Raw genomic sequence first — 25,851 nt, 5'->3', positions numbered from 1 at the left:
GAATATCTTAATGGGTGTGGTGGTGAGCAAATATATCTCTCAATGGTACATGTCCAACAAACTAGAAAAATAAAAGGCAGTGTATGTGGCATTTGTTGTATATAAATAAGTATACATAAGACTCAGTGATTGTATGAGTGACTGCATAGATAACTCTATACTTGTAATAGTGATTTTATAACACACTAAGTATGAGTTACTATCTATATGAATAAATGAAGTGGTGTTTGTATAGTGTGTAGTGAGTAAATGTAAGTATGATCCATTGTTTGCATAAGTGTGTAGGATGACTGCATAAGTGAATAGGATGTTTTCTGGTGTGTAATGTCGATGTAGGTGTATAAGTATATTTGATAGTGTTCTATTGATCATTGACAGCATGTATGCGTGAATCTGTAGGTAAGTGACTAGATGTCTGTGTAGATCTAGGAATCACTGAGTGGGATTTATGAATTTATATTGGTGTGTCAATGGTTTCAAATATGGTACTCTGTATTTTATAGTGAGTGATGAAAGATTACACTAGTGTATGATGAGGTGTATCTGATTGTCACGTGTTGAATGTCATCAGTGATGTCATTTGAGATGTCATCAGTGATGTCACTAACCATGTCATGAATTATGTAATATGTGAAATAATTAGCAGTGGATTGCGGGTCCGCAAATTACAGTTAGCACAACTAACTGTAATGGAGGAATTTCAATGGATTTGTATGAGTGAAATGTCCACCTAAACCTAAGGTTTTTTCAGTGAAGTTCTAAGATTTTTTAAATGATAATTCCTAACTATAACATACCTGAAACATATGGTTTTTTTCAGTGAATTTCAAAGGTTTTTTAAATGATAATTCCTAACTATAACATACCTGAAACCTATGTTTTTTTTCAGTGAATTTCAAACGTTTTTTAAATACTAAATTCTAATTATAATGTCCATTAAGCATATCTTTTTTTCTGTCTTTTTTAATTATCATCCCATTTTCAACCTTGTAAAAACTGCAAATATCACCACTCTTCCATTGATGCCTTCCGCTAACAAAATCACCACAAACCAGAACCACAACTAATGTTAATATTATACAAACTAGGCGTTCCCATAGAAAAAAAACACCACTTCCCCATATTTTCTGCAATGCTATCTAAAAAAACAGGCGATAGTTCCACTTACCACTCGCAAAGAAATATCAACATTTAACTAGTGTAAGGAGGACCACTATGTACTGCGTGAATTACTCACTCCCATATTTAAAGATGAATATGTGATAGAGGTACTAATTATGCACCTCAGACACCCAACAAAATCACAACACCCAGTGCCACCATCACTACAACCACCCCTCCTGACCCCTCCGACTCTACTGCCTCAGAGGCAACGCAAAATAGACAATGAACCTTCCAAAAATAATATATCCCCTCAACAGCACACTACCTGAATGTTCAGAGATGTGGCAACCAACTATGGATAAGGGAGGGAACTCACACCTCAACAATCATTTACACAAAGCCAAGACTACCGGTGATATGCAATACACAACTCACTATACAAACCCAAAACTTTTCTGTGTGTAGTTATAGTATTGATATGTGTAGTGTACTGCACAGTGGGCGCAACCATATTATTTCAGACACTGGGAAATATCTCAGTCATGTAGCTGTGTTGTCCCCCCCCACCTTAAAGCAGATGCGGAGTGGGCTGGTCCAACGTACGCAACTCCAGCGTAAGAGTATTAATACATAGGCTACACCTTGGGCGTGGTTCACTAGTGCGAAGACAAAAGACTCTGCCACAGCAGAGGTCCTCACCCTGCCACATGGCTGCAGCCATGACCACGTGCCTCCTCGATACAGGCCCATTGCGAACTCAGCGCTACAGCACTGCAGACGTATGTCTGTATCGACTACTGCCTTCAATCTACACTGCGGACAGCAGGGTTCACAACTTGAATTCAGGTTTAGATCTACACTACAGATAACATTGAATTAAGCCTTTCTTTATTTATTGCAGAGACAATTGTGTTACATATGTCTTCAGATTTTGTTAAAAGATGTGACAAAAAGCATTCCTCGATGTCTGTGCTGACTAATGCCTTCGATATACACTGCGGACAGCAGGGTTCACAACTTGAAGTCAGCTTTGGATCTACACTACGGACAGCATGAAATTCAGATTTGGTTTATGTAAGGCAGAGACAATTATACTCTATGTCCCGGGATTTTGTTAAAGGATGTGACAAAAACATTCCTCAATGTCTGTGCTGACTACTGCCTTCGATCTACATTGTGAGAGCTCACGATTCAGGTGGAATGGCGATTGCACATGACGCATTCCAGTAAGCAAGAGACATTGTACCAGTTGACCCGCCCGAACGACGAATCATCGCAGGGTACGCACAGGCTGAGTTCTTTCGGTACCACTAACTCACTGCACCACAAGTCATCTGGCCTTATAAAGGTGGAATTCACAAAGCAAAAAACATTGCTACCAGTGCGGCTCCCCCCGGACCATGCATCATCGCAGGACAGGTACATGCTCAGTGCCAAAGGTACTACTAACTCAGTGCACCATAAGTTATCGCCACGTGGCCGTATTCAGGCAGAATTCAACAGACAAAAGACATTGCTCTGAATGCGGCCCCCCTGGAACACGCATTATTGCAGGTATGTACAAGCTTAGCGCCAAAGATACTACTAACTCAGTGCACCATAAATCATCGCAAAGAAGAGTGAATAGTTTTATGTCAGCAATGAGGCATGCTATCACTGTTAAATCGAATTGATGCAGAATTCAATAGACAAAAGACATTAGTCCAATTACTGCACCCCCCAGACAGCGCATCATCGCAGGGTATGTACACGGAAAGCGCCAAAGGTACTACTAACTCAGTGCACCATAAATCATCACCACATAGCCTTATTAAGGCAGAATTCAGTAGGCAAAAGACTGTTACCCTTGTAGCCTGCCCGGACCACGCATCATCGCAGATTCCACACAAACCGCCCCTACCTCAGTGCACCACAATTCAAGAACCCTTTACGATAGTATCTTCTGTGTATTATTTCACATGTAGTGCTCCTACCTTTGTACAGCAGAAGTCATAAACCATTTATGATGGAATATCTGTGTATGATAAGATGATTACTATTGTACTTGTTACCAATAGCAAAGTAATAAAATGGAATCGAGCGTATGTGCCCGTACCCACTTCATCTATCTATCTGTGTCTGTGTATTCATTATGTTTGTAAAATGCTGCTCCTGGGCCCTACCACATTATATTGTGCTGTACACAGCCTGTGCAGCCATCTTACCTCTGGCAGTAACAAAAACTTTGGTTATATACCTTTCTGTTGCTCATTCTACAAACACGAACGTAGAAACCGGATCATTACAATACTGCAAGCAAAGTGTATAGTAAATTTATAAGTGTGTGCCATTATTCAAGTTTTTTTTTTAGCATTTTTATATAGCGAGAAGTTGACCCAAACTATGTCAGCGATTTACATGAGCACCGTATTTACAGTACATTTTCAGGCAAGCGTAGATTACGTAATTTGTCTGCAATAACAGGATGTGGATGCGACTCCGAAGCTCGAACACTGATTTCCATCACCAAGTTCGACAGTATACCCGAATGACCACATGCATATATATATTAGCTGCCCTTCATGTGCCAAAACCTGCAACCTAAAGCTTTCATAGCCCTGTATTACTACAGCCACAACACTCCACTGAATGTACAACAAACTTTCATATTCGCAGAAATGCATCATGTCCACCATCTTTTATGTGTGGAACTATGGATGAATGTAGGATAAGTGATTCCCTGTACCTTCCATGTTGGCCATGTTCTGAGACTTCACACACATAATGACACATTTGCTTTTAAGACCCAGGTGAAGGCAGCACTGCAACATGGACACCCGAAGCAGTTGATTTCTCATATAGCTCATGATGGAACCACGCCCATAGCTTCAGAGTCATTGTTCACAGCCTCGCACAGCACTGGCATATGTCAGGCCAGCCCACTCCTCTTACGCTTCCAGGAAAACACAACAGCTCTACATGGCACAGATTTACTTTGCAGTGATTTCTTAGGTCCAGGTCTAGTTGTCAGAATGGCACACATACACATACTCCCTCATGGTAGGTATACACCCACACCACACCCATCCAGCACAGGCGCCACAACACACGTGACCCTACCAATAAAAAAGACTGGGCGCATGTGCTCTACATCATTTTAGAGTTGCTTCCATCGCAAGCACTGTGATGTCCCGACCTGGTGGTTTGGATGCCTCATGTAGGCCCGAACTACCAAACAGGGGGACAACGTGCGTGGCCTCTTTGGTCACTGATTTAGTGGTACCCCAAGGACTGAGTGGATGAGGAACCTGCGATGATGATGGGTGCACAATATGTCCTTTGCCATAGCGATGTCAAGACTCAGCAACAAATGTGAGGCTTCTTGGTAGCAGAGCGGACTACATGATTTAGAAGGTGCTCTGTCCGCTAAAAGGTGAGCAGTGAGGCGTGGGTGTGCACCGGAGGGAGTAGATGAGATACAGCAGACTGGATACAAAAAAGCGTACGCAGTCCTACATACCCTACATTATTGCATTTATATTTTTTTCCTATAGCAGGAAAGTTTTTATAGTCGATCAAATGTCTGTCGCTCCAACATGCGTTGCGAAGTAGATGGGTATTTTTTTTAATACTATGTACACTTAAATTTATCAACTTATTTTGACAACCTTTCCTTTCTCAATTCATTTAACACTTGCGCTTCCGTTGCTGTGCGCAGTACAGCTTGTGCCTTTTTTGGAGTACACAGCACTGCACACGCAGCGCAAGATATTTTCTATATGAAAAAACAGGGATATGAACCTAACCTACGAATTGCACATGCTAGTGCACGTCTGTTTCCTTCAGTGCTAAACCATTGGCCTTTGCGTGCGACTTATTTTAAAAGACTGTACGCAATTAGCCAGAGACGGGAGCATTGCTCCGTCCATGGCCTATTGGTATCTATTACGCGCTTTCTGAGCGTAGTACACTCCAATAGCACGTGAGGTTTCAATTATCGTGCCCAGACATGGGCGTGATGATTGAAATCACATGTATGACTGCGCACCACTTGTTTTTTATAACCGGATGGAAAACATTACTACTCTACTAATTGTTCATAAATCAAGTTGGAACCGTACAAATGGTTGTATTTTTAATGGGGGATGGAAGGTGTGTGAAAGGTCAATTTGATTCTACTCCACATTAAGATAGTGGCAATTACCAATCATAACATCTTTCTTTTACTATCTTTTAGATGTGGAGCTTCAGGGTGCACTATGTCCCGGCACGTTGTGGAAAACACACTGGTGACAGAAAGGTAAGCTGCGAATATTCTTTTCAGTCACTCTCCCACTTCCTCTCTCCTTTGATGAACAGATGATACACAATCTTATCTTCCTTTTTATCTAACAGGTTGTGTTTCACAAATTGGCATCCCCCAAACACCTCCAAAGCACAACGTTTGAGGATTCTGTGATGATGCATGGCCATCGTAACAACACATAGGAAGGTTGCTTCGACACGTGGTGGACTCTCTTTGAAACACGCCAATAGCACAAGGTGAGCAGAGTAGCTTGTTTCCGAAGCAATGAGAAGTCACCTGTGAGCGGAGAGAGTGCAGTGGGAGAGGATAGGTTGAAACAGTCTGGGTCCACAGGAAAGGGCACTCACCTCCGTACACAGGGAGTCAATGGGGTGCAGCAGTTTAGGTGTGCAGTAATGAGAACTCAAAGCTATGCAGTGGGAGCGCATGGGGTATAGCTCCCTGGGAGGAAAAGAGCGCACGGACACCTCCTTTCAGTAGGAGTTGATGTAATACAGTACCCCAGGTGTGCAAAGGCATAACGCAGAAATATACATGTGCAGTTGTATGTGCTCTTCAATTACTAATTCTATACTATCTTTCAGATCACTAAACTTGAGGGTTCACTGTGAACCGGTACGTGGTTGGACTGCAAAGATTTTCTCTATTATCAACACTACCTCTTCTGCTCCATCTAAACTTTTTCTCTCTCACACATTCAATGTCTTTCTTTCTCTCTTTCTCTCTCTCCCTCTCTCTCACAATGTTTCTCTTTCTCTTTTCAAGTTATGAACGCTGCTGTCCACACTGCAGAAAATTAAATCAATGCAGAATTTAACATTGTCTGCAGTATAGATCCAAAGCAGAATTCAAGTTGTGAGCTCTGCTAAAAGCAGTGTTTGCAAAAGGTAAGCATAGCAGCCTAGATACACAATGCCTCCAATTAAACGCGCTGCGAACAAACGATATTGTTCCGGATAATAACGTGATCTCTCACATCATTCTGTCTCATCTCTGAATCATTTAAAAGGCCTGCTGGACCATACTGTAGATCTGAGCCAGCAGACACTTCCCTACAAACACATCTTCAGTGCGGGCCTATGAGAGGGGTGGGATGTATCAAGCACACTGCACACATGTGAATAAGCAATATTGCCAAGTGTAATGTTAATCTGTGATCTTTTACCTCATTCAGTCACATCTCTGTCTCATTTTGAATACCATCTATACCATAAGATAGGCCTAAGCCTACAAGCAGCGCTGCCTTACAGACTCCTGTTGAGGGTGATTCTGCGGGAGGGGTGGGGTACACTACCCTGAGTGTGGATTTGAAAAAAAACGATCTTGCCTTTCGTAATGATGTCATCTCTCACATTATTCAATCACATCAATCTAATTTTAAGGACTTATGTTTCATTTTTGTTTTGCAGAGGTGGAACCACTTCCACTTGCATACTGGGAGTCCCTGGGGGCCACCTAGCCCACCAGGATCCTCCAGTATGGGCCAGGGGGCTCCCTTGCAGAAGGGTGTAATGACACCATGCCCCTTTTGCACGTCTCTGCAACACACCCCCCTGGCGCATACTGGAGGTTCCTGGTGGGCTAGTTGGCCCCAAGGGACCCCCAGTATGCAAGGGGAATTAGTTCCCCCTCTGAAAAAGCGCCAGGGGGCTGCGTTGCAGAGAGGTGTAAAAAGGGGCTTGGCCTCTTTACACCTCTCTGCAACTTAGCCCCCTGGGGCATGCTAGAGGTTCCTGGTGGGCTAGTTGGCCCCCAGGGACCCCAGTATGCAAGGGGAATTAGTTCCCCCTCTGAAAAAGCACCAAGGGGCTGCGTTGCAGAGAGGTGTAAAAAGAGACATGGCCTCTTTACACCTCTGTGCAACGCAGCCCCCTGGCGCATACTGGAGGTTCCTGGTGGGCAATTGGGCCCCCAGGGACCCCAGTATGCAAGGGGAATTAGTTCCCCCTCTGAAAAAGTGCCAGGGGGCTGCGTTGCAGAGAGGTGTAAAAAGGGGCGTGGCATCTTCACACCTCTCCGAAACGCAGCCCTCTTGCGCATACTGGAGGATCCTGGTGGGCTAGTTGGCCCCCAGGGACCCCCAGTATGCAAGGGGAATTAGTTCCCCTCTGAAAAATCGCCAGGGGGCTGCGTTGCAGAGAGGTGTAAAAAGGGGCGTGGCCTCATGACACCTCTCTGCAACACAGCCTCCTGGCGCATACTGGAGGTTCCTGGTGGGTTAGTTGGCCCCCAGGGACCCCCAGTATGCAAGGGGAATTAGTTCCCCCTCTGCAAACACGCCAGGAGGCTGCGTTGCAGAGAGGTGTAATGAGGCCACGCCCCATTTTACACCTCACTGCAACGCAGCCCCCTGGCGTATACTGGAGGTTCCTGGTGGGCTAGTTAGCCCCCAGGGACCCCCAGCATGCAAGGGGACTTAATCCCCCAACTTAGAACACGCTACAGGGCTCATTTGCACAGTGGTGAAGGTAGGGGGTGGGGTTTGAGGTGATGTGAGTGCAAACATGCCCTGTGGCATGTTTTAAGTTGGGGAATTAATTCCCTAACCTAAAACACGCCACAGGGCGTGTTTGAACACAAGTTACCTCAGGCCCCACCCTCTTCCTTCACTATTGTGCAAAGTATTCCTGTAAAATCAGCCGAACTACGAATTCCGATTTACTCACCTGTTATCACAAGAGACGTCAGTGCTGCATCTTTGAGTCCACTACTGATCCTGAAAAGTAATTCTAACCATACTTACAGTAAGTTGAATTTCCTTCCATAGGTTAACATTGACTGGTTTCACTTGGAAATTTTTTTAAGTGTGGAGTTTTAGAACTTTAAAAAATTCCTCTAAAATCAGCCGAACTACGAATTCCAATTTACTCACCTGTTATCAGGAGAGACCTCGGTGCTGCATCTTTCAGCCCACTACTGATCCTGAAAAGTAATTCTAATCGTAGTTACAGTAACTTGAATGTCCTACCTTAGGTTAACATTGACTGGTTTCACTTGGAAATTTTTCGAAGTGTGGAGTTTTGGAACTTTAAAAAATTCCTCTAAATCAGCCGAACTACGAATTCTGATTTACTCACCTGTTATCAGGAGAGACCTCAGTGCTGCATCTTTCAGCCCACTACTGACCCTGAAATGTAATTCTAACCATAGTTATAGTAACTTGAATTTCCTTCCATAGACTAACATTGACTGGTTTCACTTGGAAATTCTTCTAAGTGTGGAGTTTTGGAACTTTAAAAAAATCATCTAAAATAAGCCGAACTTCGAATTCCGATTTACTCACCTGTTATCAGGAGAGAACTCAGTGCTGCATATTTCCGTCCACTAATGAACCTGAAAAGTAATTCTAATCGTAGTTACAGTAACTTTAATTTCCTTCCATAGGCTAACATTGACCGGTTTCACTTGGAATTTGTTTTAAGTGTGAAGTTTTGGAACTTTAAAAAATTCCTCAAAAATCAGCCGAACTACGAATTCTGATTTACTCACCTGTTATCAGGAGAGACCTCAGTGTTCCATCTTTCAGCCCACTACTGATCCTGAAAAGTAATTCTATTCGTAGTTACAGTAACTTCAACTTCCTTCCATAGGATATCATTGCGTGTGATATAAAATATATATAAATTAAAAAAATATATAAAAAAATATTACAATTTCAATATTTTTAAAAACATTTATTTTTTTTATCTATATAAAAATATGTAATGTAATAAAAAAATAAAATATCTAAAAATAAATAATATAAAATAATGTAGTAAATCAGTATAAACAAATTATAACAATAAATACATTTAAAAATTATCATTTACAAAACCTTTGAAATTCACTGAAAAAACCATAGGTTTCAGCCACGTTATAGTTAGGAATTAGCATTTAAAAAACCTTAGAAATTCACTGAAAAAACCATAGGTTTCAGCACGTTAGAGTTAGGAATTAGCATTTAAAAAACCTTAGAAATTCACTGAAAAAAACCATAGGTTTCAGCCACGTTATAGTTAGGAATTAGCATTTTAAAAACCTTAGAAATTCACTGAAAAACCCATAGGTTTCACACACATTATAGTTAGGAATTAGTGTTTAAAAAACCTTCGAAATTCACTAAAAAACCATAGATTTCACACATTTTATAGTTAGCTGGACATTTCACTCATACAAAACCTTTGAAATTCACCTGTTATAGTTAATTCAGCTAACTATAACTCGCGCGCCCGCAATGCACTATTGATGATGTCACATATTACATCACTCATTACATGGACAGTGGCATCACTCATGACATCACTGATGACATCTCAAATGACATCACTGATGACATCATCCAGAGAATGTGTGTTTTTCTGAAAATTAAATATGTTTTATATATCTGTATCTTAAGTTTGTTAAAAGAATTAATGGCTATATAAGTTTATAAATTGATCATGTTTTTGTAAAATTGATTATTTAGCTGACTGATTAGGTATATCTTAGTGAATACATAGGTTAGCGAGTAATTTTTAAATATATAAATATCTGTATCAGTCTCTCACTTTGTGTATAAATGACTGCATGGGTTGGTGAGTACCTACATGAGTGTCTATATGGGTTATTAGTTGGTTGTTTGAGTTTCACTATGAGTGTCTGTATAGGGGTATAGGGGTATTACTTACTCACTGTATGTGTTTTAAAGACAGCATTTGTGCAGGACTGTATGGGTGGATGAGTGTGTGTATGGGTGTGTTAGTGAGTGAATGACTGTCTCAATAGTGTCTTTATGAGTAACTACATATGTTTTAATCTAGTATATGTGAGTATTGATGTATATAAGTGATTATATGTGAGAGTGAGAGATTGGACGAGTTCCTGTATAAATAAGTATGTGTTTCTATAAGTGATTGTTTAAGAGAGTAAGTATGTGTACGTTGCTGTAAAAGTAAGTGTAGTGGTGTGTGTATAGCGTTATATGCAAATAAATGGATGTCTGATAGTTTATTTGCATGTGTGAGTATGTGAGTGAGTAACTCTATGGATGTGTGTCGGTGTGTAACAGGATGTATAGGTGTATGAGTACATTTGATGAGTGAATACATGTTAGAGTGACTATATAGAACTGTTGGTGGATGAGTAGATGTGTATGTAGATGTTGTAATTGGTATTGGTATCTCTATTTTTTTGAAAATGTTATTTTTTATTTTTGAATGTGTGTATCAAAGGTTATGTATTATGCTGAGAGGAGGTCTGCCACTCTTTCACAAGGATGATGTCATCAGTGATGTCATTTGAGATGTCATCAGTGATGTCATGAGTGATGTCACTGACCATGTCATGAGTGAAGTAATATGTGACATCATCAACAGTGCATTGCGGGCGCGCAAGTTACAGTTAGATGAACTAACTATAATGGGGGGATTTCAAAGGTTTTGTATGAGTGAAATGTCCAGCTAATTATAACATGTGTGAAACCTATGGTTTTTTAGTGAATTTCTAAGGTTTTTTAAATGCTAATTCCTTCTATAACGTGTGTGAAACCTATTTTTTTTCAGTGAATTTGTAAGGTTTTTTAAATGCTCATTCCTAGCTATAACGTGGCTGAAATCTATGGTTTTTTCAGTGAATATATATATATATATATATATATATATATACATATATATATATATATATATATATATTGCCACGTTTTGAATCCTCACGAATTCCTATGAATAACACACTCACAGGCTTTTCCATTCCCCAATTATTTTATTTCAAATATATCCAAGATTGAGGAGACAAACCGACGTGTTTCGCTATCCCTGATAGCTTGTTCACGGTTCATATATATACATTCCAAAAGATTCAAAGTCCAAATCAATGCGCTCTCAGACACCGAAAATAAGCCAGATAATCTAGTAGTTTCAAGGGTGTTTAATCCACCTACTACATATTTCGGCTTACGAAAAGCCATGTTCATGTAAGTGAATGTGTGCAACCAACAGACTGATAAAGCATTCCGGCAAGTAATAATATAAACATAAACATAGGACAACCATAATGGTTGGCAAAGCGCGGCGGACATCTTGGAGTGTCATATCAGACAGATAAATGCACAACACATAATTATCGTATTTATTTCAATTGCATTCCAAAATGAAAAAAAACTCCTTTCATAAAGGCTGCAGATACTGGAGTTAAGTCTAAGAAATAGTTGGAATTACAGGCCATCAGTATACATTAATATGCATAGCGGCTCAAGGAAAAAATCATCAAATTGAAAAGTAATCTCCACATGTAGTGACAACAGCAACATTTGGTGAATGCCATTGTTATACATTCCTGAATGCTACGCAGCGACCAAGTGTAAAAGCACATTTTTGGCAATGCGCGTCTTGCAAGTGCATACAAAATCTTGCACATATCCCGGAACAGATGTAACTAAATATTTGATGGATGAAAAAGTACTTTGAGTCCCCCGAGACAGTACAAAATGCCATTGTGCCTACAGGGTGTCCACTGCAAACGGTATGCAGTCGTGCGGCTGGGCAAATGTTGGCCAGTGCGGAGGTACGTGTCACAGGGGGGTGTCATTCCACGCGAATGTGTGAATGCAGATTCCCAAGGTGCGCCGCAGTGACGGGTGTTACTCGGAGGAATGTGACTACAATCACTAAGTAAAATACTCCAGGGCACACACCCTCTGCCAAAGTCAGACAGTCGTTTTAAGGGGTCATATGAGGCATGGGCATCATAACTCCAATACGGCAACGAAGTAGTTACTATATAAAATACTCCCAGACTCCCACTGGATAACAAGTGTCTTAGTGTCACGTAGTACATACAGATCCACATGATCAAGCGCCGCCAAAAATTAACAAAGTACTTGCCACAGAGGCCCGTCTGTGAAGGCGTGCTCAGTGAAATTTATAGAGTTGCGGTGATCAGAAAGTGGGATGCTCGTGACAGTGAGTGTGGTGATTGGGCCTCTTCCAGGAGTCCTCCTGTGAGAAAACATATGATAAAAACAACATTAGAAATAGAAAATGATATATATAAGATAAACACTTCAATGCACAAAGCTATGGAAGAGAGAATGAAAGAAACTGAAAACAATGTATGTACATAAGTCAAGATGTCTGCCTGGCAGACTGTTATTACATAAAAACTTCCTTTCCCGAACATATAGGGTATTGGAGCACTTTTTTCGTATAGAAATTGGTAGTGTAAATATTGCACTTTTTTGATATACTGTAGTAAATACATAGGAGGGGGTTGAACCTATCCACTTGGCGAATGAATAGAGTTTTTCTGATTTTCCCCGCCGGGATGTATCTAGGCACTAGTCTGAATACATATAATCTTTGGATGAACAAGGGTGCATGGCCGAGTAATTTTTCAGCTATGTGGCTCCTTTTCAAATGCGGTCCTTCAAGGCGTAACGTGCGACAGTGAATGCCAAGTTAGGGTTTTAGCAGCAAGTTTCCAATGTGCGATAGGGATAGAAGAACTTGAATTGTCTCCCAAAAACTTTATTGTTTAAAACATTGGTACGCACATCAGCATTGACGGCTTCCCTAAATCACTATATTGTGAGCAAATCAAATTGCTATTGTTTCATGCTGCATACCATTGTGAGCGCGGAGTTCCAATTTAATTTACAGGCAAAATGTTCATACATATTAGAATGATTGAAGTGTTATAAGTTTTTACCCTTTCAAAATGGCGGTGAAAAAGACATGTACAAACTGATGTTTTGATTTAACACCCCTTTTCTATGTTTACTGCTGTGTAACTCATGTATTAAGGCAGGGTTGTTTTACTGCAATTTATTGCGTGATCAAGACACCACGGTGTCGAAACGCGTAGCGGTGTTTGCGGTAATAAACCTTTGGTGAATAGCATTCTGTCTCCGAGATTGCATTATTATTGTGCCAGCAAAACGAAAGAAAATTGTCCGGCGTTTGGCTCTGCCGGCCATGCACCACCCGACGATGGGACTGATCCCAACAGGAGCCTAAACTGTGGAATATATAGATATATATATATATGTATATATATCAAAACACAATCCCTCTCACGAAGGAAAAATGAGGCGCCCACCAGCAAGTTCCACAACTCCGTAATTTTAATCAAAGACCAATTTCATTTTCACAGGGTCCAAAAGGCGAAGATCTACGCGTTTCGGTGTCGCAGACACCTTGGTCACGGTACATATTTAAATACAAATTTACAACACACTTTGATTCTCCTGTCTCATAATTTATTTTTCATAATTTCCATAATTTAGTCACCCCTGCAGGATAATTGTTTTTCCATTGATATACAATTCTAGGGTCTTTGCATATACTGTATGGACCCCTGGCAAGAGTATCTAGGCACACTACCCCCAATTCTTTTGCAAGAATTACTCAAGTGCCAAAATACATTTGGCCCGCAGCTGAGACTATCTAAGAAATGTATCTAATTTAGCTGCATAGTTTAAAGCACCCTTCCATGTATTCAGATATTTAACCATAGATTGAACATCATGAATGTCTATGTATAAGCTGTCAAACTTGGTTATTTTCTTGCTGAAATAGCGTGCAACAGCAAGTTGTATGACAACATATAGGAAACAAAAGTATCTCAATACTCAAATACCTTGAAAAAAATCGAAAAACTAAATATCATGTTTACATATTTTGTATGTAGACTACAAAAATATTGAGAAAAAAAGTATCAAGAACAAGAATAATGTTACAAAGAGGAAAATGTATATTGATTGTATTGCATATAGCAAAATAAATAAATACAATATTTAAAAAATATTTAAAAAATAGCATTAAAAATCAATATTATTTAAACAATTAACAAAAACACATTGAATCACATTTTTGAGGAGAATAATACAAATTAATAAACATCTAGAACAAAAACATATAGCAAATGATATAAAAAAGAATAAGGGTCTCATTGTAACGATGGTGGTCCATGGGACCATCGTAGTGGTGGCAGTCAGACCACCACCACACTGCAGGACCACCTGCAGTATTATAAGTGTGGTATTCGGACTGCCACTGAACCACTGCTACCACCGTGGATCAAAGATCCTGTGGCATTCTGGCAGAGGTTAGATGTCAAAATAGCGGCAGCGCTGACCATAACTTGAGTTGTATCTCCACCATTCTTTTCATTTTGCCGCTGTGCACAGGGGTGCATGCAGGAGGGAACATGTGGTCCCCCCATTTGTTTTTCACCCCCAGTTCCTGCAGGGAATGAAATGCATGACATGGTGCATTCCTTCCCATGCTGGAATGTACCCTGGGGTCCAACGATGGTGCTGTTTAAGGCTTACAATGAGCTTTTAAACAGCACCTCTGTGTGATCACCACAAGACCACAACATTTTTTAAATCTGACTGGCATGCGGCAGTGAGTTTTGGCAGTCCTAGAGCCGAGCGGTGGCATGCCGCCTGCTCCAGGACCCCTGAAACTGGTAATCAAGCCTTAAACCATTAAAAAAGAAAATACTAAATAAAAGACTTACAAATAAAATAATTAGATAAATGATTTAAAAACATATAAATAATAATAGAACATAGATGAAAATAACTATTACGGCACATAACCAAGCAATGGTACAGAACGTGTTGGACCTTGCTGGGTCAGATTCAATATTCACAATTCAACCTTCGGTACAGTAAAGAAAGTGGTGGACTTTGAATGGCTCAGATATGCTATCCCTTCTCCAACATAAACAAGAGTAGGGAGAGTGTTGCACTTTGGAGGGTTCAGATTTACTATTCTTACTTCAATCTGGGTGACCGTCTGGACCTGATCCAAAGCGGTCGCTCCCCCACGCTCCCTGACCACAGATCTCCGGTCTGGTATCGTAGCCTTCCAGAACTAGCGCTTTGAACTGAATATAGCGCCGAGCATCGGAGAGCCTCGCCTTGTGCTCTGACTAGTAGTGCGACATTGCTTAGTATAATTGTGTGCTCTGACTAGTAGCTTTGACTTGATTAGTATAATTGTGTGCTGTTTCATTTGCTGCATTTATTGTGATTATTTGTAACTCTTGTTGCCTCTGCCCCCGTTTTGCTTTCTATTCCGACCTCCATCTTACTTCTTGATGTGCATTCCCCTGGCCCACCTCCCCGCTACCGCCTCCCAGCTGCCCCCCCCACGCTCCGCCCCCTCCACTCCCTATATTAGTCAGATGAATCAACGTGCAGCGTCCACGCGCTGCGGCCGCGCCAAAGGTGCGCCAAAGGTAAGCCAGTCTACGCCCGTCCGCGCCTGGACCGCGCCCAGCGCCGGTCCCCCTGGTCCCCGCTACTCCCAACCCACTAGAGTCACATATGATGCCGCAACTCTCCTCGCCCTCAACCCTGGACGCACACCACAATGCTGCGCGGTCACCCCTGGACGTACCCACGGCCCATTCGCTTGCCTCTCCTGCAAGTTCAACTGCTTCAGGACCCTCACCAAATCAACTTCCTCCATACACAGCTCCGACTCTAACCACCTGAAGTGCTTCCTGATGAACACCCGCTCGGTCCACAGACACGCAACTGAACTCTGGAACCTACTCGAGACTGCGTCACCGGACATCGCCTTCCTTACAGAAACATGGATGAACACATCATCAGCACCCGACATCGCCATAGCCATACCGAACGCTTACAAGATTATCCGAAAAGACCGTACCAATCAAACAGGAGGAGGCATTGCCATCATCCATAGGAACACCATCAAAATAACGACAAGCTCCGATGATAATCTTGCAACCGCCGAACATCTCCACTTCCAGATCCACACCGACCCTAGGACCACACTTAGAGGTACCCTCATCTACAGGCCTCCAGGACCCCGCACTCAATTTAGCGATGACATCACTGACTTCGTCAGCCCACATGCCCTCGCCACCGAGAACTACATTCTCTTAGGAGACCTCAACTACCACCTTGAAAACAAACACGACAGCAACACCACCACCCTTCTGGACAACCTGGCCAATCTCGGACTCAAACAACTTGTTAACACCCCCACCCATTTAGCCGGACACACGCTCGACCCTATCTTCACTTCCAGCAAGCACATTTCCTTCGATCGCACCACAGCTCTTCATTGGACGGACCACAGTTGTGTTCACTTCAGCTACAAAACCACCCTGACCCACAACCACCCACAACCTATTCCTCGGAGAAACTGGAACAAAATCACCTCCGACCAACTCCTCACATCACTCAACCAAAACCCTCCCACCCCCTCATTGGACCCAAATCAAGCGGCCACCAATCTCAAGCAATGGAACACCCACAGTGCTGACGAATTAGCACCCCTGAAAAAGCACCGGATCAAATCAGGCAGCAAAAAGGCTCCCTGGTTCAATGATGACCTTAAAAAATCCAAGAAGCTATGCCGCACCCTGGAGAAAACATGGAGAAAAAAACCAACCACCGACAACATGGCCACCCTCAAGGCAGCCACCCGCAAACACCACCAACTGATTCGATCCGCCAGGAAATCAGCATTCAAGGATCGTCTAGACAACAACACCCACAACAGCAAGGAACTTTTCAACATCCTCAAGGAATTCACCAACCACCGCAGCATCTAACGACATCACTCCCTCCCAAGACCTCTGCGATGCGTTATCCTCCTTCTTCTACAACAAAATTGCCGACATTCACAACAGCTTCAAGAACACTCCCAGCGATCAACCCTCCCCACCCCCCTCAGATCCCACACCGCTAACTAACAACCTCAGCGCCTGGAACCCAATCACTACTGAAGACACCATCCGCCTAATGAACTCAATCCACTCTGGCTCACCAACCGACCCCTGCCCCCACCACATCTTCAACAAAGCTGACTCCATCATCGCACCCCATCTCCGTGATGTCATCAACTGTTCGTTCAACTCTGCCACCTTCCCAGAAAGCTGGAAACACGCCAAACTCAGCGCCCTCTTGAAAAAACCCACAGCAGACCCCTCTGAACTTAAAAACTACCGACCCATATCCCTCCTCCCTTTCCCCGCCAAAGTTATTGAGAAAGCCGTCAACAGCCAGCTCGCCGCCTTCCTTGAATCCAACAACTCCCTCGATCCCTCTCAATCCGCATTTCGAGCCAAACACAGCACCGAAACCGCCCTCATTAAAGCGACAGACGACATCCGAACACTACTGGATAACGGAGAAACAGCAGCCCTCATTCTACTCGACCTCTCCGCCGCTCTCGACACAGTCTGCCACAGCACCCTTATACAACGCCTCAGCAACATCGGCATACAAGGAAAAGCCTTGAGCTGGATCATCTCATCCCTCGCCGGAAGAACTCAAAGAGTCCGACTTCCCCCATTCAACTCAGAGGCCACTGAAGTCATCTGTGAAGTACCACAAGGATCATCACTCAGTCCCACCCTCTTCAACGTTTACATGAGCCCACTCGCATCCATCGCGCGCCAACACAACCTCAACATCATCTCTTACGCCGACAACACCCAGTTAATCCTTTCCCTCACCAAAGACCCTAACACCGCCAAAACCAATCTTCACGAAGGCATAAAAGAAGTAGCCGAATGGATGAAACATAGCCGCCTAAAACTCAACTCAGACAAAACGGAGGTGCTCATTCTAGGATCTTCCCCCTCTGCCTGGGGCGACTCTTGGTGGCCTTCCACCCTGGGCACAGCACCCACACCCACAGACCACGCACGTAACCTTGGCTTCATCCTAGACTCCTCTCTCTCGATGTCCAGGCAAGTCAACGCAGTCTCATCCTCCTACTTCAACGTACTTCGCATTCTCAAAAAGATCTTCCGCTGGATCCCCCTCGAGACTAGAAAGACTGTCACCCACGCACTGGTCACGAGTCGACTGGATTATGGTAACACACTATATGCCGGAATCACAGCAAAATTACAGAAAAAACTCCAACGCATCCAAAACGCATCAGCGAGACTCATATTGGACATCCCTCGCCAAGATCACATCACCGGACACCTAAAAGACCTCCACTGGCTTCCCGTCAACACGAGAATTACGTTCCGTCTTCTCACCCACGCACAGAAGGCACTCTACAATCTAGGACCCGAATGCCTCAACACTCGACTGTCCTTCTACACACCCACCCGCCAACTAAGATCGTCAAATCAAGCCCTCGCCGCAGTCCCGCGCATCCGAAAATCCACCATGGGTGGCAGATCCTTCTCCTTCCTAGCTGCCAAGACCTGGAACTCACTCCCCACCCACCTCCGCCTTACTCAAAACCACATCTCCTTCAGAAAAGAACTTAAAACCTGGCTATTCGACAAATAATGAACCCCTTCCCCAAGCGCCTTGAGACCCTATGGGTGAGTAGTGCGCTATACAAATGCCCGAACTTGAACTTGAACTTGAGCAACAGTAGAGAAAGCACTCAACATTTGAGGGATTTTTTTCCCCACTCCAACGTAAGCAAATTTAGGGAAAGTGTTGGATGTATCAGAGGTCAGATTTACTATTAGCACTCCAATTACTGGAACAATAGGGAAAGTATGGTACTTTGGATGGGTCAAATTTACTATTCAAATGCAAGCAACAGTTGAGAAAGTGTTGGACTTTGAAAGGGTCCGATTTATTATTCGGACTCCAATTTAGGAACATTAGGGAAAATGTTGGACTTTTGGAGGGGAAGATTTAATATTCACACCCCAACATAAGCAGAAGTACGGAAAGCACTGGGCTTCAAACAGGTCAGATTTACTATCCACACTCCAGTCTAAACAGCAGTAGAGAAACTGTTGGACTTTGGAGCAGTTAGATTTATTATTCTCACTCCAAACCAAGGGGCCTATTAGGATGGCGGACGGACTTGCGTCTGTCCGCCACCCCTGAGGTGGAGGGACCGTCTGCAAGGGTAGCTGCGTTCCCTCCATGCCAATTAGGATGTGACCGCCACCCTGGTGGTCACATCCTGTATCTTTAACATTGCGGCGGGTGCTGCTTCAAGCAGCACCCGCCGCAATGTTAAAAATGCATGCATTGCATTTACATGCACAAAGCGGCAGGCACAGCGTGGTGCCTGCCGCTTTGTGCATGCAAATGCAGGGGGTACCATAGGTACCCCCATGTGCACCCCACACCCCCCTTCACCCTGGGGGCCCACATGGGCCCCCAGAAGCAAAGGTCCACATGCTTTTCCACGACGGATAAACCGCAGCGGAAAAGCATGCTTCCTAATTCGACTAACACCGCCACCAAATAGCAGGCTACACCCCGCGGATCAGCGGTGGACGGACCTTCTGTCCGCCGCTGATCCTACCGCCATCCTGATCTGGCGGGTGGTGATTACAGGGGCCGCGGCGGATGCGGCGGTGAATCCGCATCCTCCGGGCCGGTGGTGGCTTCCACCGGCCCAGAGGATGCGGATTCACCGCCATCCTAATCTGCCCCTAAGTGACACTTGGGAAAATGTTGCTCTATAAAGGTGAAATATTTACTATTCCAACTAGATGTTTTTAAATAAAACATTTAAATATAGACCAAAACAAATCACAATTACCAATTTTAAATAGCTTTAAAATACTAAACATTTGTATTGAATATACAAAATTAAATGCAATTTAATAAATGCAAATGATATGTCACAAATGTAATCATTTTTTTATAAATACAAATATTTTCAATTAAAATATTTCCCACTCAACTGCTCTAAAAGTGACAGTTAAAAGTATTTACAAAAGGAAATGGTATAATAAATTATAAATTGCTAGTATTACATGGAAAAAAACTTATAACAATTAATCAATCCATCCAATCAATACATTGAACAATAATTAACACAAGAAAATAAATGCTTGATCGACCAATTAACAAATAATTAAAAAATAAGCAAGTAATTAACATATCATCCAATCAATTAATTATTTACATAATGAATTATCAATTAAATAAATACATTTTAAACAAATATAAGTTAAAAATAACATTTTGCATATAACAAAAGTCCCAACCTAAACCCCGAAATAACTCAACAACCTTATACTAAGTTAACAATTTCTAACTAGTAACTTAAAATATTAACATAACTATCATTTCTAATAACAAATTCTTTAAAAAAATGTACTATATATGAATATATTAAAGAAAATAATATAATATACAAATGTATTTAAAAAAAGATCAAATACCTGAAAACACTGTATTACTACCATCAACACTTAGGGGCCTATTAGGATGACGGGCGGACATGGGTTTAGGGACCGCCCGCCCTAAAGGCAGGGGTCCCGTGGGGGGTGTTAGGATGTGCCCGCCACAGTGGCGGGCACATCCAGCATTTTTAGCATTGTGGCGGGCGGTGCTATCTGCACCGCCAGCCACAATGCTAAAAGTGCATTAACGCATTTGCATAGACAAAGCGGCAGGCACCGCTTGGTGCCTGATGCTTTGTTTATGCAAATGAAGGGGGGTAACACAGGTACCCCCCCCGTGTGCACCCCCCACCTCTCCTTCACTCTCGCTTTCGCTATACCTCTCCTTCACTCTCAGACCCCAGAGTGAAGAACACATGCCTTTCCGTGGCGGCATTGCCGCCGCGGAAAGGCATCTACACAAACCCATCATAATATGGCTGGCTGTGTCTATTAGACACCGCCACCATATTAAACCTTTTCCGGAAAAGCGGCAGACGGTCTTTCCGTCCGTCGCGGCCCCCCCGCCATCCTAATATGGCGGCGGGGAATTCAGGTGCGGGTGGCTACCGCCAGCCTGGCGGGGGTAATCCGCCCGCCATCCTAATGGGCCCCTAAGTTCTAGAATATTCTTGACATCACAACGTTTTGACCCCGATGTTTGTGGCCCCTGGCATTTCTCATTCAATATTTCATTGAAATACCACCACAGCCATCATTTACTGGTAATTGAAGAGAGGCTTAAGGACATAGTGCCTTCTCTTCTTTTCAGGGAAATATATCAAATTCATCCTAAATGCTGTCCTAACATTCTTGCCTGTAAATCTCTCTGGAGTCTTTCTCCAACCAGGTGCAATCACGCGTGATCTTTTTTCCAACTAGACCACCTTCTTCTAAGATGAATTGCCCAACAAGTTACACACAGAAACCTCCAATATTTAATTCCAAACGGGAATATCAAAGTTAGGCTGTTCTGCCCCTATTACTCTTCCGTATAAACAAAGAATCTCCATGAAACGGAGTACTTTGATATAACAAAAAACTAGATATTGATTTCATTTGTATTCGTAATATGGTCACATGAATATGATCTTGTCATCCACCTTTGCCCTTTCCATAGCAGAACTTTTAGTAAGCATGTAGAAGGGTTGGACTGGGAACTAAAAGCAGCCTGACACATAAAATTAACCAGCTCTGCTTCCTGACTTTTTCTTTTTTTGCTTAATCTTTTTCCTCCCACCTCTATCTCTTTCCCTTTCCAGTGCCCCCTTTGTGACTCCTTCCATAATTCCCCGGGGCAAGATTCAAACCTGGTCTCTTATCATCTAGCTACCCCCACCATTCCTGATGGAATAAATGTCCAGTGCAGTGCTTAATTTGAGCTGGTGACAGCCTCACATGGAGGCACCGTCTGGCTATTTTAAGATGACCACACCAATATGTAATTATCAATTCAATACATGAAGAATGACTCTTACCTGCCTCCCACGCCATTTTATTTTAGCTTTGGAGGCCTGAGATAGTCCTAATTGTCATATTTGTAGGAGTGTGATGGTTAGCACTTGAGTTATTACTATCATTGGCGTTGGTGGTAGGGGCAATGTGTGGTGCGAGCTGCAGTGGCCTAGTGAAGAGAGCCCTGGCACTTAATTTTTTTTCTTTCAAAACAAGCACTGCCCGTGCAGCCATGACTTCGTGCCTTTCCAAAAATTATAAAAGGCAAATATTAAAAGAAAATTCTATATTTACGATAACTAAACTCAGATTCCATAATGCTCCTTTTCTTCATAGCTTTCTTTTAAAGGTGCACATTGGAATCTGACCAGAGGCGATTTCCAAATCAAAGGGATTGTAAGAGTCGTCATAAGTTAAAGTAACAACATGTGGTTCTACAGACCTTCTAAATAAAATGCTTTTCAGGGAGACATTGTAATCTGGAATCCTTGCAACAGGATTATATCAGTGAGCTGCGAAAGCTGAAAGAGTTACAAGCAAATGTCAAACTTGTAAGCCATTTTATAAACAGGTGTGTAGTAACACTCTATAAGAAATATTGCAAGGAAAGGCTTAGAAATATGTGAACTACTTGAGCTGTTCATAATGTAATCCATTTTGTTGGCAAGGTACGTGATACATCTGTAGCATAGCAAACTGAAGCAGGAAAGGGCGGAAGTGGAGAACAATACTATTCTGTGTGAGTATGTGTGTTTGTGCATGTGTGCACGTGTACTGAACTGATATTACGTGTTGGGCATTAACTCAAGGCAGCAAGTGGAAAAGAATGATTGAAATCCTCCTTTTCCACATTAACTTTTTTGAATCATGAGCAGAGAGAACAGATTAGATGAAGTTGTTAAACTTGATAAAAACAAACCTATCCATCAAGTTATTGTTTTCTGCCTTGAATGAATTGAATGCTAACGCCTTTTTGTGCTGAGCATATCTGGTCCCTTTCAGTTCTTTTCCGATTAATTGAAATTGTTTTTACCTTAGTGTTTAAAAGTGCATCTACGTTGAAGAAGCGTCACTGTCATGCTTCCCACACTATTCAGACGAACAAACTGGCATTCAAAGGTGTGCATATCAATGATGAATACATGATCAGCATTACCCAGAAGTGTTTCCAATAGTTGCAAGGAGGACATTTCATTCAATATTTTGGAAAAAAACACGGGCATTTATTTAGAAAAATCTAGAAGTGAAATATGTATGTCAAAAGTGTGAAATGTGTTTTTTGTAATAATTTTTTGGGATTTTTAGAGAAGATGGTAATGCTATTTCAATGTATGAGTAATCCATTCCTGATTGCACCAGCCAAACGTTAGTTCTCACGTTAGTGCTCACTTTCTATGTTTAAATGGGGACAATTTTTTTTTACCATTTTGAACCCCGCATAAATCTAAATTGGGGCGCGTACTATAATTATGAGCAATGTCAATGAAATTACTGAATCATGGAATTACCACAAATACTCTGCCATTCTCTAAAAGACGTTATGAAGTTAAATTGTTGGTATGTACAAGTGCACTTGCAGTGCTGCATTAATCTCAATATTGAGTACAAAGCTATTGCAAAAAAAGCATTGAAAACTTTAATATAGACTTTCATAAACCCATTTGGAACTGAAAAAAATACAGAATACAAAAATAAATGTATTCAATAAATGGGTAAGCCAACAATATTACAAATATAAATATAATGGATCAACATATCAATAACATATTGACTACTAAAACATTTTTGTAAATTAGAAAAAATGCTATGGACAAGAAATAACACTGCAATGCAAAATTAAAACGTAAACTGTAATCAAAATAATTGAATAGATACAGCATAAACAAGCAACCGTTTAATTGGTGTCTTCCAAATATGGCAATACCTAAAATAAGGCAAAAAAGTTAACAAACAAGAAAAAGAACTGCTTCGGAAGGTGTATTATTGCAGAACATGACAAAGTACCAATGTGATGCCCTTCAGCTCGCTTACCAAAAATCTACATGTAAAAGACATTGGTAACCTTATTAACTATATAAAAATCTATAAAATATATAACCAAAACTAATGAAATAATTATTTTATTTAAATATGTTCACAATGCAGAAATGAACATGTGCAATCTAAAAGATCAAAATCCAAAAAGGTGAAAAAATTGTGTAGTACTGCACATACCAAGGGCAGGGCAGAAAAGAAGAAAACAAGTACAACATGTCAAATATTATAACTTATTAACGGAACCTTATAAATCTATACAATTTAAAATTAAATAAACTATATAAATATTTCTCATATTTATGGTATTTAGAGATTCCAAGATGCCCAATACAGGTGGGTAAACAACTTCACCGGCATGGAAAAGACTACTAACCTATATGGTTTATAAATACAATAAAGAGAGCACAATGAATAAAAAAAACTACCGTAAGCACACTAAGCACCACTCAAAGGGCTGGTATTGTAGAGCAGATATCATTAAATAAAGTTTCAGGCACAACCACAGCACTGAGAATGCTCAGATTGCCGCCACCGATGACATTTGCCTGATCATTGACAGAGGAGACACCACTGCACCTATCCTGCTTGACCACTCTGCTGAGTTTGATACTCTCTCCCATCCCATCTTCATCCAATGCTTCCACAAAGCAGGCATATGCAGACCCCGCTTTACAATAAATCAGTTCCATGTTCATCTAACAAACTAAGTTAGTCAGTCCGGCACCGTAAACCACGCAGTTCAAATCCTACATGGCACTGCTCGCTAACATCATCACAGCCCATTGAATCAGCATCACCTAGTATATAGATGACACAAAGCTAATCCTCTCCATAACTGGCGATTCTCCAAACACTTGCATGTCTGAAATCACCAACTGGATGAAGACCTATGGTCTAAAACTCAGCTTAGACAAGACAAAGTCTCTTCAGAAAAAAACCTCACAGTGGACCTCAGGTTGGTGGGCAGCCGAGTTCAGACCAGTACTCATTCTGGCCAATCAAGAGGGAAAACAAGGTATATGGTGAACAAAAAACTTTTTAAGACAAGCTAAATAAACACAGACAAATGCTCCTTCTTTCACACTCTCAGAATCCTCAAACGAAATCTTCAGATGGCTCCCAATAAACACCCAGAGAACCATCACTCAGGCACTTATAACCAGTAGACTGGACTACGGCAATGCACTCTATGTCGGCAACAGCATTCAGCTCACCAAGCAACTCCAGGTCATTCAAAATGCAGCAGCCATTCAGACCCATTCTCAAACTCTCTTCTGGCTTGCACATCTTCACACATCCCAAAGACCTTTACTAGCTCCTCATCTAAAAACATGCACTATTCAAACTCCTCATACATGAGTACAAAGCCCTACACAATCTAGGTCCCACATACCTTAACAGCTGCATTGGTTTCCACATTCCAACCAGAAACCTCTGCTCAGCCCACTCTCTGCTTGCCTATTTCCTTGCATCCATAGAGTCATAGCCTGGCACCTAACATCTGGATAAACCACTCCCTGCACATCAGAGCCACCAGCTCTGTCTTTGAATAGGTCAAGAAACTGCACACCTAACCTTTGCATTAGGCCCGTGACAGAGGCACAAACACTAATTCTTCAGCACCAGCAAGAATCATTTTAAAAGACTAAATATATTCTGATTACTATGGGGCTGATTACAATCTCAGTCGGAAAGCCTCCTACCCATGGTGGAAGGATTTCAGACCAAGATCGTCGGTTTCTCTTTCGACCGCCTAATTACAATTAAGGCAGTCGGTAGTGTAACTGGCTGGTCACTCCGACTAGCTTCCGATGTGCTCAGGGAGCCGGTCAGCCAGTTGGAAGCCAACCAGAAATCCATAT

This window comes from Lissotriton helveticus, chromosome 3_1 (assembly GCF_964261635.1).
Source record: "Lissotriton helveticus chromosome 3_1, aLisHel1.1, whole genome shotgun sequence".
NCBI lineage: Eukaryota > Metazoa > Chordata > Amphibia > Caudata > Salamandridae > Lissotriton > Lissotriton helveticus.
The sequence above is the reverse complement of the archived record's forward strand: the minus strand, read 5'-3'. Positions refer to the sequence as shown.